At 40.6% G+C, this 9788-nt stretch overlaps 4 non-coding genes across 4 annotated transcripts; all 4 read right to left on the bottom strand.

Annotated features, from left to right (window-relative positions):
- Nucleotides 1-7349: 7349 nt before the first annotated feature.
- On the bottom strand, nucleotides 7350-7421 carry trnam-cau (transfer RNA methionine (anticodon CAU)). Its single transcript has one exon. It is a non-coding gene; the product is annotated as a tRNA-Met (tRNA).
- Nucleotides 7422-8200: 779 nt separating this feature from the next.
- On the bottom strand, nucleotides 8201-8272 carry trnam-cau (transfer RNA methionine (anticodon CAU)). Its single transcript has one exon. It is a non-coding gene; the product is annotated as a tRNA-Met (tRNA).
- A 431-nt stretch (nucleotides 8273-8703) lies between these two features.
- On the bottom strand, nucleotides 8704-8776 carry trnar-ccu (transfer RNA arginine (anticodon CCU)). The gene has a single exon. It is a non-coding gene; the product is annotated as a tRNA-Arg (tRNA).
- A 371-nt stretch (nucleotides 8777-9147) lies between these two features.
- On the bottom strand, nucleotides 9148-9219 carry trnam-cau (transfer RNA methionine (anticodon CAU)). Its single transcript has one exon. It is a non-coding gene; the product is annotated as a tRNA-Met (tRNA).
- Nucleotides 9220-9788: the final 569 nt, after the last annotated feature.

Here is a 9788-nt window from a genome sequence, read left to right as displayed (position 1 = left end):
AACTTATTCTCTGCTGTGCCGCCGGTGCATTTTTTTTCTTACAAGTCAGAAAATAAAGTTTGAATTCAATCCGCCTTTCAGCACCCCTGCTCGGATCTATGCTCCTCCGTGCCGGTGTTCTGTCGATTTGTGCTACTTGGCGTGAAAACGAAACTTAGAAAATCGGCTTGGCGCATGCGCAAAACCACAAAGTAGCAATTCTCGACAAGTAGGAGAAATCGAATGAACACCGGCCTCCCATCTTACAAGAACCAGCCTGGAGCTTCCAGCGGTCACACGCGCATTCAATCCGCTCTCCAGCACCCATCCTCGGACACATGCTCCTCCGTGACTTCCTTTTTCCAGCCATGATTCGCGCGCTTGCTGCCCGGTGTCAACTCGTTACGTTGGCTAGCGAGGCAGAAGCAGACGTCCAGAAAGGAATCAAGGGAGTAAAAAATAAAATAGCTACACATAGTTTTAAAATTATTTTTGCACATGTTTACATTCATAAAATGGCCAAAAATGAACATTATAAGCGGATTTCTTGATCACTATAAACAAATTATTTAAACAGCATTTGTATAGAAATGATTCCGTCCCAAGCCTTTTGATCCATATAAGCGGTTGATTACTATATCCGTGACCACTATAAGCGGTTTCCACTGTATCAGAGAAGTGGACTTTGGAGAACACTCGTGACTACACCAAACGATTTTTTAATTAAGAGTGTGTAGAAAGTGTTTCAGAGTTTGTCAAGTGTCAATTGTGATGCTATGAATGTTACATCATCTTTTCCAGGTTTTTTTAAGTGGGAGAGATTGAGTTTGATTTGAAAATTTATACATAGCAGAGGATGGTTTCGGTCCATCGACCTCTGGGTTATGGGCCCAGCACGCTTCCGCTGCACCACTCTGCTATACACCTCAGATGGGACTAGAACCCACAATCCCTGGCTTCGGAGGCCAGTGCCTTATCCACGTGACTATTCAAAATAAAAAACACAAGTTGAAGAAATCGGGTAAACGATCCTCTAATCCATTTAACAAAAGTGAAAGATTTCAGTCTTTTGACTCAATAATTCTTTTTTTTTTACTTATATCAGAAAAGTGGACATTGGAGAACACTCGTGTGCACACCAAACTAGTTTGAATTAAGAGTGTGTAGAAAGGTTTTCAGAGTTGGTCAAGTGTCAATTGTGATGCTATGAATGTTACATCATCTTTTCCAGTTTTTTTAAGTGAGAGATGTTGAGTTTGATTTGAAAATTTATACATAGCAGAAGATGGTTTCGGTCCATCGACCTCTGGGTTATGGGCCCAGTACGCTTCCGCTGCGCCACTCTGCTATACACCTCAGATGGGACTCAAACCCACAATCCCTGGTTTAGGAGGCCAGTGCCTTATCCATTAGGCCACTGAGGCACTTCTGCTGCGCCACTCTGCTATACACCTCAGATGGGACTCGAACCCACAATCCCTGGCTTAGGAGGCCAGTGCCTTATCCACGTGAGTATTCAAAATAAAAAACACAGCTTAAAGAAATCGGGTAAACGATCCTCTAATCCATTTAACAAAAGTGAAAGACTTCAGTCTTTTGACACAATAATTCTTTTTTCTTACTTATATGAGAAAAGTGGACATTGGAGGACACTCGTGCACACAAAACTAGTTTGAATTAAGAGTATGTAGAAAGGTTTTCAGAGTTGGTCAAGTGTCAATTGTGATGATAATGAATGCTACATAATCTTTTGCAGTTTTTTTTAGTGAGAGATGTTGAGTTTGATTTGAAAATTTATACATAGCAGAGGATGGTTTCGGTCCATCGACCTCTAGGTTACGGGCCCAGCACGCTTCCACTGCGCAACTCTGCTATACAACTCAAAAGGGGCTCAAACCCACAATCCCTGGCTTCGGAGGCCAGTGCCTTATCCACATGACTATTGAAAATAAAAAACACAACTTAAAGAAGATGGGTAAACGATCCTCTAATCCATTTTACAAAAGTGAAAGATTTCAGTCTTTTGACTCAACAATTCTTTTTTCTTACTTATATCAGAAAAGTGGACTTTGGAGAACACTCATGTGCACACCAAACGAGTTTGAATTAAGAGTGTGTAGAAAGGTTTTCGGAGTTGGTCAAGTGTCAATTGTGATGTTGATGAATGTTACATCCTCTTTTCCAGTTTTTTTTAAGTGAGAGATGTTGAGTTTGATTTGAAAAGGTATACATAGCAGAGGATGGTTTCGGTCCATCGACCTCTGGGTTATGGGCCCAGCACGCTTCCACTGCGCCACTCGATACACACCTAAGATGGGACTTGAACCCACAATCGCTGGCTTAGGAGGCCAGTGCCTTATCCACGTGACTATTCAAAATAAAAAACACAGCTTAAAGAAATCGGGTAAACGATCCTCTAATCCATTTAACAAAAGTGAAAGACTTCAGTCTTTTGACACAATAATTCTTTTTTCTTACTTATATCAGAAAAGTGGACATTGGAGGACACTCATGTGCACACCAAACGAGTTTGAATTAAGAGTGTTTAGAAAGGCTTTCAGAGTTGGTCAAGTGTCAATTGTGATGTTGCTGAATGTTAAATCATCTTTTCCAGGTTTTTTTAATGAGAGATGTTGAGTTTGATTGGAAAATTTATACATAGCAGAGGAGGGTTTCGGTCCATCGACCTCTGGGTTATGGGCCCAGCACTCTTCTGCTGCGCCACTCTGCTACACACCTCAGAAGGGACTCGAACCCACAATCCCTGGCTTCGGACGCCAGTGCCTTATCCACGCGACTATTCAAAATAACAAACACAGCTTAAAGAAATCGGATAAACGATCCTCTAATCCATTTAACAAAAGTGAAAGATTTCAGTCTTTTGACACAATAATTATTTTTTCTTACTTATATCAGAAAAGTGGACATTGGAGGACACTCATGTGCACAACAAACAAGTTTGAATTAAGAGTGTGTAGAAAGGCTTTCAGAGTTGGTCAAGTGTCAATTGTGATGTTGCTGAATGTTACATCATCTTTTCCAGGTTTTTTTTAGTGATAGATGTTGAGTTTGATTTGAAAATGTATACATAGCAGAGGATGGCTTCGGTTCATCGACCTCTGGGTTATGGGCCCAGCACGCTTCCGCTGCGCAACTCTGCTACACACCTCATATGGGACTTGAACCCACAATCCCTGGCTTCGGACGCCAGTGCCTTATCCACGCGACTATTCAAAATAACAAACACAGCTTAAAGAAATCGGATAAACGATCCTCTAATCCATTTAACAAAAGTGAAAGATTTCAGTCTTTTGACACAATAATTCTTTTTTCTTACTCATATCAGAAAAGTGGACATTGGAGGACACTCTTGTGCACAACAAACAAGTTTGAATTAAGAGTGTGTAGAAAGGCTTTCAGAGTTGGTCAAGTGTCAATTGTGATGTTGCTGAATGTTACATCATCTTTAACAGGTTTTTTTTTAATGAGAGATGTTGAGTTTGATTTGAAAATTTATAAAATAGCAGAGGATGGTTTCGGTCCATCGACCTCTGGGTTATGGGCCCAGCACACTTCTGCTGCGCCACTCTGCTATACACCTCAGATGGGACTCGAACCCACAATCCCTGGCTTAGGAGGCCAGTGCCTTATCCACGTGAGTATTCAAAATAAAAAATACAGCTTAAAGAAATCGGGTAAACGATCCTCTAATCCATTTAACAAAAGTGAAAGATTTCAGTCTTTTGACACAATAATTCTTTTTTCTTACTTATATCAGAAAAGTGGACATTGGAAGACACTCATGTGCACACCAAACGAGTTTGAATTAAGAGTGTTTAGAAAGGCTTTCAGAGTTGGTCAAGTGTCAATTGTGATGTTGCTGAATGTTAAATCATCTTTTCCAGTTTTTTTTAATGAGAGATGTTGATTTGAAAATTTATACATAGCAGAGGATGGTTTCAGTCCATCGACCTCAGGGTTATGGGCCCAGCACGCTTCCGCTGCGCCACTCTGCTATACACCTCAGATGGGACTCGAACCCACAATCTCTGGCTTAGGAGGCCAGTGCCTTATTCACGTCACTATTCAAAATAAAAAACACAGCTTAAAGAAATCGGGTAAACGATCCTCTAATCCATTTAACAAAAGTGAAAGATTTCAGTCTTTTGACACAATAATTCTTTTTTCTGACTTATATCAGAAAAGTGGACATTGGAGGACACTCATGTGAACACAAAACGAGTTTGAATTAAGAGTGTCGAAAGGGTTTCAGAGTTGGTCAAGTGTCAATTGTGATGTTTCTGAATGTTACATCATCTTTTCCAGGTTCTTTTTTAGTGAGAGATGATGAGTTTGATTTGAAAATTTATACATAGCAGAGGATGGTTTCGGTCCATCGACCTCTGGGTTATGGGCCCATGACTCTTCTGCTGCGCCACTCTGCTACATTTGTCAGAAGGGACTCGAACCCACAATCCCTGGCTTAGGAGGCCAGTGCCTTATCCACGTGACTATTCCAAATAAAAAACACAACTTAAAGAAATCGGGTAAACGATCCTCTAATCCATTTAACAAAAGTTTAAGATTTCAGTCTTTTGACACAATAATTCTTTTTTCTGACTTATATCAGAAAAGTGGACATTGGAGGACACTCATGTGCACACAAAACGAGTTTGAATTAAGAGTGTCGAAAGGGTTTCAGAGTTGGTCAAGTGTCAATTGTGATGTTGCTGAATCTTACATCATCTTTTCCAGGTTCTTTTTTAGTGAGAGATGATGAGTTTGATTTGAAAATGTATACATAGCAGAGGATGGTTTCGGTCCATCGACCTCTGGGTTATGGGCCCATGACGCTTCTGCTGCGCCACTCTGCTACATTTGTCAGAAGGGACTCGAACCCACAATCCCTGGCTTAGGAGGCCAGTGCCTTATCCACGTGACTATTCCAAATAAAAAACACAACTTAAAGAAATCGGGTAAACGATCCTCTAATCCATTTAACAAAAGTGAAAGACTTCAGTCTTTTGACACAATACTTCTTTTTTCTTACTTATATCAGAAAAGTTGAAATTGGAGGACACTCATGTGCGCACCAAACGTGTTTGAATTAGGAGTGTGTAGAAAGGGTTTTAGAGTTGGTCAACTGTCAACTGTGATGTTGCTGAATGTTACATCATCTTTTCCAGGTTTTTTTAATGAGAGATGTTGAGTTTGATTGGAAAATTTATACATAGCAGAGGAGGGTTTCGGTCCATCGACCTCTGGGTTATGGGCCCAGCACACTTCCCCTGCGCCACTCTGCTATACACCTCTGATGGGACTCGAACCCACAATCCCTGGCTTCGGACGCCAGTGCCTTATCCACGCGACTATTCAAAATAACAAACACAGCTTAAAGAAATCGGATAAACGATCCTCTAATCCATTTAACAAAAGTGAAAGATTTCAGTCTTTTGACACAATAATTCTTTTTTCTTACTTATATCAGAAAAGTGGACATTGGAGGACACTCATGTGCACACCAAACAAGTTTGAATTAAGAGTGTGTAGAAAGGCTTTCAGAGTTGGTCAAGTGTCAATTGTGATGTTGTTGAATGTTACATCATCTTTTGCAGGTTTTTTTATTGAGAGATGTTGATTTGAAAATTTATACATAGCAGAGGATGGTTTCGGTCCATCGACCTCTGGGTTATGGGCCCAGCACGCTTCCGCTGCGCCACTCTGCTATACACCTCTGATGGGACTCGAACCCACAATCTCTGGCTTAGGAGGCCAGTGCCTTATTCACGTCACTATTCAAAATAAAAAACACAGCTTAAAGAAATCGGGTAAACGATCCTCTAATCCATTTAACAAAAGTGAAAGATTTCAGTCTTTTGACACAATAATTCTTTTTTCTGACTTATATCAGAAAAGTGGACATTGGAGGACACTCATGTGCACACAAAACGAGTTTGAATTATGAGTGTCGAAAGGGTTTCAGAATTGGTCAAGTGTCAATTGTGATGTTTCTGAATGTTACATCATCTTTTCCAGGTTCTTTTTTAGTGAGAGATGATGAGTTTGATTTGAAAATTTTTACATAGCAGAGGATGGTTTCGGTCCATCGACCTCTGGGTTATGGGCCCAGGACGTTTCTGCTGAGCCACTCTGCTACACACCTCAGAAGGGACTCGAACCCACAATCCCTGGCTTAGGAGGCCAGTACCTTATCCACGTGACTATTCAAAATAAAAAACATAAAAAGAAATCAGGTAAACGATCCTTTAATCCATTTAACAAAAGTGAAAGATTTCAGTCTTTTGACGCAATAATTCTTTTTTCTTACTTATATCAGAAAAGTGGACATTGGAGGACACTCATATCCACACCAAACGAGTTTGAATTAAGAGTGTGTAGAAAGGGTTTCTTAGTCTGTCAAGTGTCAATTTTGATGCTATGAATGTCACATAATGTTTTCCAGTTTCTTTTTTAGTGAGAGATGATAAGTTTGATTTGAAAATTTTTACATAGCAGAGGATGGCTTTGTTTCATCGACCTCTGGGTTATGGGCCCAGCACGCTTCCGCTGCGCCACTCTGCTACACACCTCTGATGCGACTCGAACCCACAATCCCTGGCTTAGGAGGCCAGTGCCTTATCCACGTGACTGTTCAAAATAAAAAACACAGCTTAAAGAAATCGGGTAAACGATCCTCTAATCCATTTAACAAAAGTGAAAGACTTCACTCTTTTGACAAAATAATTCTTTTTTCTTACTTATATCAGAAAAGTGGACATTGGAGGACACTCATGTGCACACCAAACGAGTTTGAATTAAGAGTGTATAGAAAGGCTTTCAGAGTTGGTCAAGTGTCAATTGTGATGTTGCTGAATGTTACATCATCTTTTCCAGGTTCTTTTTTAGTGAGAGATGATGAGTTTGATTTGAAAATTTATACATAGCAGAGGATGGTTTCGGTCCATCGACCTCTGGGTTATGGGCCCAGCACGCTTCCGCTGCGCCACTCTGCTATACACCTCAAATGGGACTCGAACCCACAATCCCTGGCTTAGGAAGCCAGTGCCTTATCCACGTGACTATTCAAAATAAAAAACACAAGTTAAAGAAATCGGGTAAACGATCCTCTAATCCATTTAACAAAAATGAAAGATTTCAGTCTTTTGACACAATAATTCTTTTTTCTTACTTATATCAGAAAAGTGGACATTGGAGGACACTCATGTGCACACCAAACAAATTTGAATTAAGAGTGTATAGAAAGGCTTTCAGAGTTGGTCAAGTGTCAATTGTGATGTTGCTGAATATTACATCATCTTTTCCAGGTTTTTTTAATGAGAGATGATGAGTTTGATTTGAAAATTTATACATAGCAGAGGATGGTTTCGATCCATCGACCTCTGGGTTATGGGCCCAGCACGCTCCCGCTGCGCCACTCTGCTATACACTACTGATGGGACTCGAACCCACAATCTCTGGCTTAGGAGGCCAGTGCCTTATTCACGTGACTATTCAAAATAAAAAAACACAGCTTAAAGAAATCGGGTAAACGATCCTCTAATCCATTTCACAAAAGTGAAAGATTTCAGTCTTTTGACACAATAATTCTTTTTTCTTACTTATATCAGAAAAGTGGACATTGGAGGACACTCGTGCACACCAAACGAGTTTGAGTTAAGAGTGTGAGGAAAGGCTTTCAGAGTTGGTCAAGTGTCAATTGTGATGTTGCTGAATGTTACATCATCTATAACAGATTTTTTTAATGAGAGATGTTGAGTTTGATTTGAAAATGTATACATAGCAGAGGATGGTTTCGGTCCATCGACCTCTGGGTTATGGGCCCAGCACGCTTCCGCTGCGCCACTCTGCTATACACCTCAAATGGGACTCGAACCCACAATCCCTGGCTTAGGAAGCCAGTGCCTTATCCACGTGACTATTCAAAATAAAAAACACAAGTTAAAGAAATCGGGTAAACGATCCTTTAATCCATTTAACAAAAATGAAAGATTTCAGTCTTTTGACACAATAATTCTTTTTTCTTACTTATATCAGAAAAGTGGACATTGGAGGACACTCATGTGCACACCAAACAAATTTGAATTAAGAGTGTATAGAAAGGCTTTCAGAGTTGGTCAAGTGTCAATTGTGATGTTGCTGAATATTACATCATCTTTTCCAGGTTTTTTTAATGAGAGATGTTGATTTGAAAATTTATACATAGCAGAGGATGGTTTCGATCCATCGACCTCTGGGTTATGGGCCCAGCACGCTCCCGCTGCGCCACTCTGCTATACACTACTGATGGGACTCGAACCCACAATCTCTGGCTTAGGAGGCCAGTGCCTTATTCACGTGACTATTCAAAATAAAAAAACACAGCTTAAAGAAATCGGGTAAACGATCCTCTAATCCATTTCACAAAAGTGAAAGATTTCAGTCTTTTGACACAATAATTCTTTTTTCTTACTTATATCAGAAAAGTGGACATTGGAGGACACTCGTGCACACCAAACGAGTTTGAGTTAAGAGTGTGAGGAAAGGCTTTCAGAGTTGGTCAAGTGTCAATTGTGATGTTGCTGAATGTTACATCATCTATAACAGATTTTTTTAATGAGAGATGTTGAGTTTGATTTGAAAATTTATACATAGCAGAGGATGGTTTCGGTCCATCGACCTCTGGGTTATGGGCCCAGCACGCTTCCGCTGCGCCACTCTGCTACACACCTCAGATGGGACTCGAACCCACAATCCCTGGCTTAGGAGGCCAGTGCCTTATCCATTAGGCCACTGAGGCACTTCCGTTGTGCCACTCTGCTATACACCTCAGATGGGACTCGAACCCACAATCCCTGGCTTAGGAGGCCAGTGCCTTATCCATGTGACTATTCAAAATAAAAAACACAGCTTAAAGAAATCGGGTAAACGATCCTCTAATCCATTTAACAAAAGTGAAAGACTTCAGACTTTTGACACAATAATTCTTTTTTCTTACTTATATCAGAAAAGTGGACATTGGAGGACACTCGTGCACACCAAACGAGTTTGAATTAAGAGTGTGTAGAAAGGCTTTCAGAGTTGGTCAAGTGTCAATTGTGATGTTGCTGAATGTTACATCATCTTTTCCAGGTTTTTTTAATGAGAGATGTTGATTTGAAAATTTATACATAGCAGAGGATGGTTTCGATCCATCGACCTCTGGGTTATGGGCCCAGCACGCTTCCGCTGCGCCACTCTGCTATACACCTCAGATGGGACTCGAACCCACAATCCCTGGCTTAGGAGGCCAGTGCCTTATCCACGTGACTGTTCAAAGTAAAAAACACAACTTAAAGAAATCGGGTAAACAATACTCTACTCCATTTAACAAAAGTGAAAGATTTCAGTCTTTTGACACAATAATTCTTTTTTCTTACTTATATCAGAAAAGTGGACATTGGAGGACACTCATATGCACACCAAACGAGTTTGAATTAAGAGTGTGTAGAAAGGCTTTCAGAGTTGGTCAAGTGTCAATTGTGATGTTGCTGAATGTTACATCATCTTTTCCAGGGGCCTCATGTACAAAGACTTGCGTGGATTTCCTACTGAAACATGGCGTACGCTCAAACCCAAATGACCCCCAACGTCGGATGTACGAATCTCTGTGCACGCATCAATCCAAGCATATATCGTTTGTACATCCCAATCAACGTGGAATTGAGCGCACATGTTGGAGCAGCCGACTCCTCCCTGTCCACGCCCCTACTTAAATACGCAAATCATATTTAAATGAGCCCTGCACCTGCGATTCCCCTCTGTGTACGGTC

The sequence above is a fragment of the Odontesthes bonariensis genome, chromosome 8 (genome assembly GCF_027942865.1).
Source record: "Odontesthes bonariensis isolate fOdoBon6 chromosome 8, fOdoBon6.hap1, whole genome shotgun sequence".
Taxonomy (NCBI): domain Eukaryota; kingdom Metazoa; phylum Chordata; class Actinopteri; order Atheriniformes; family Atherinopsidae; genus Odontesthes; species Odontesthes bonariensis.
This window is presented reverse-complemented; position numbering and strand designations above follow the sequence as displayed.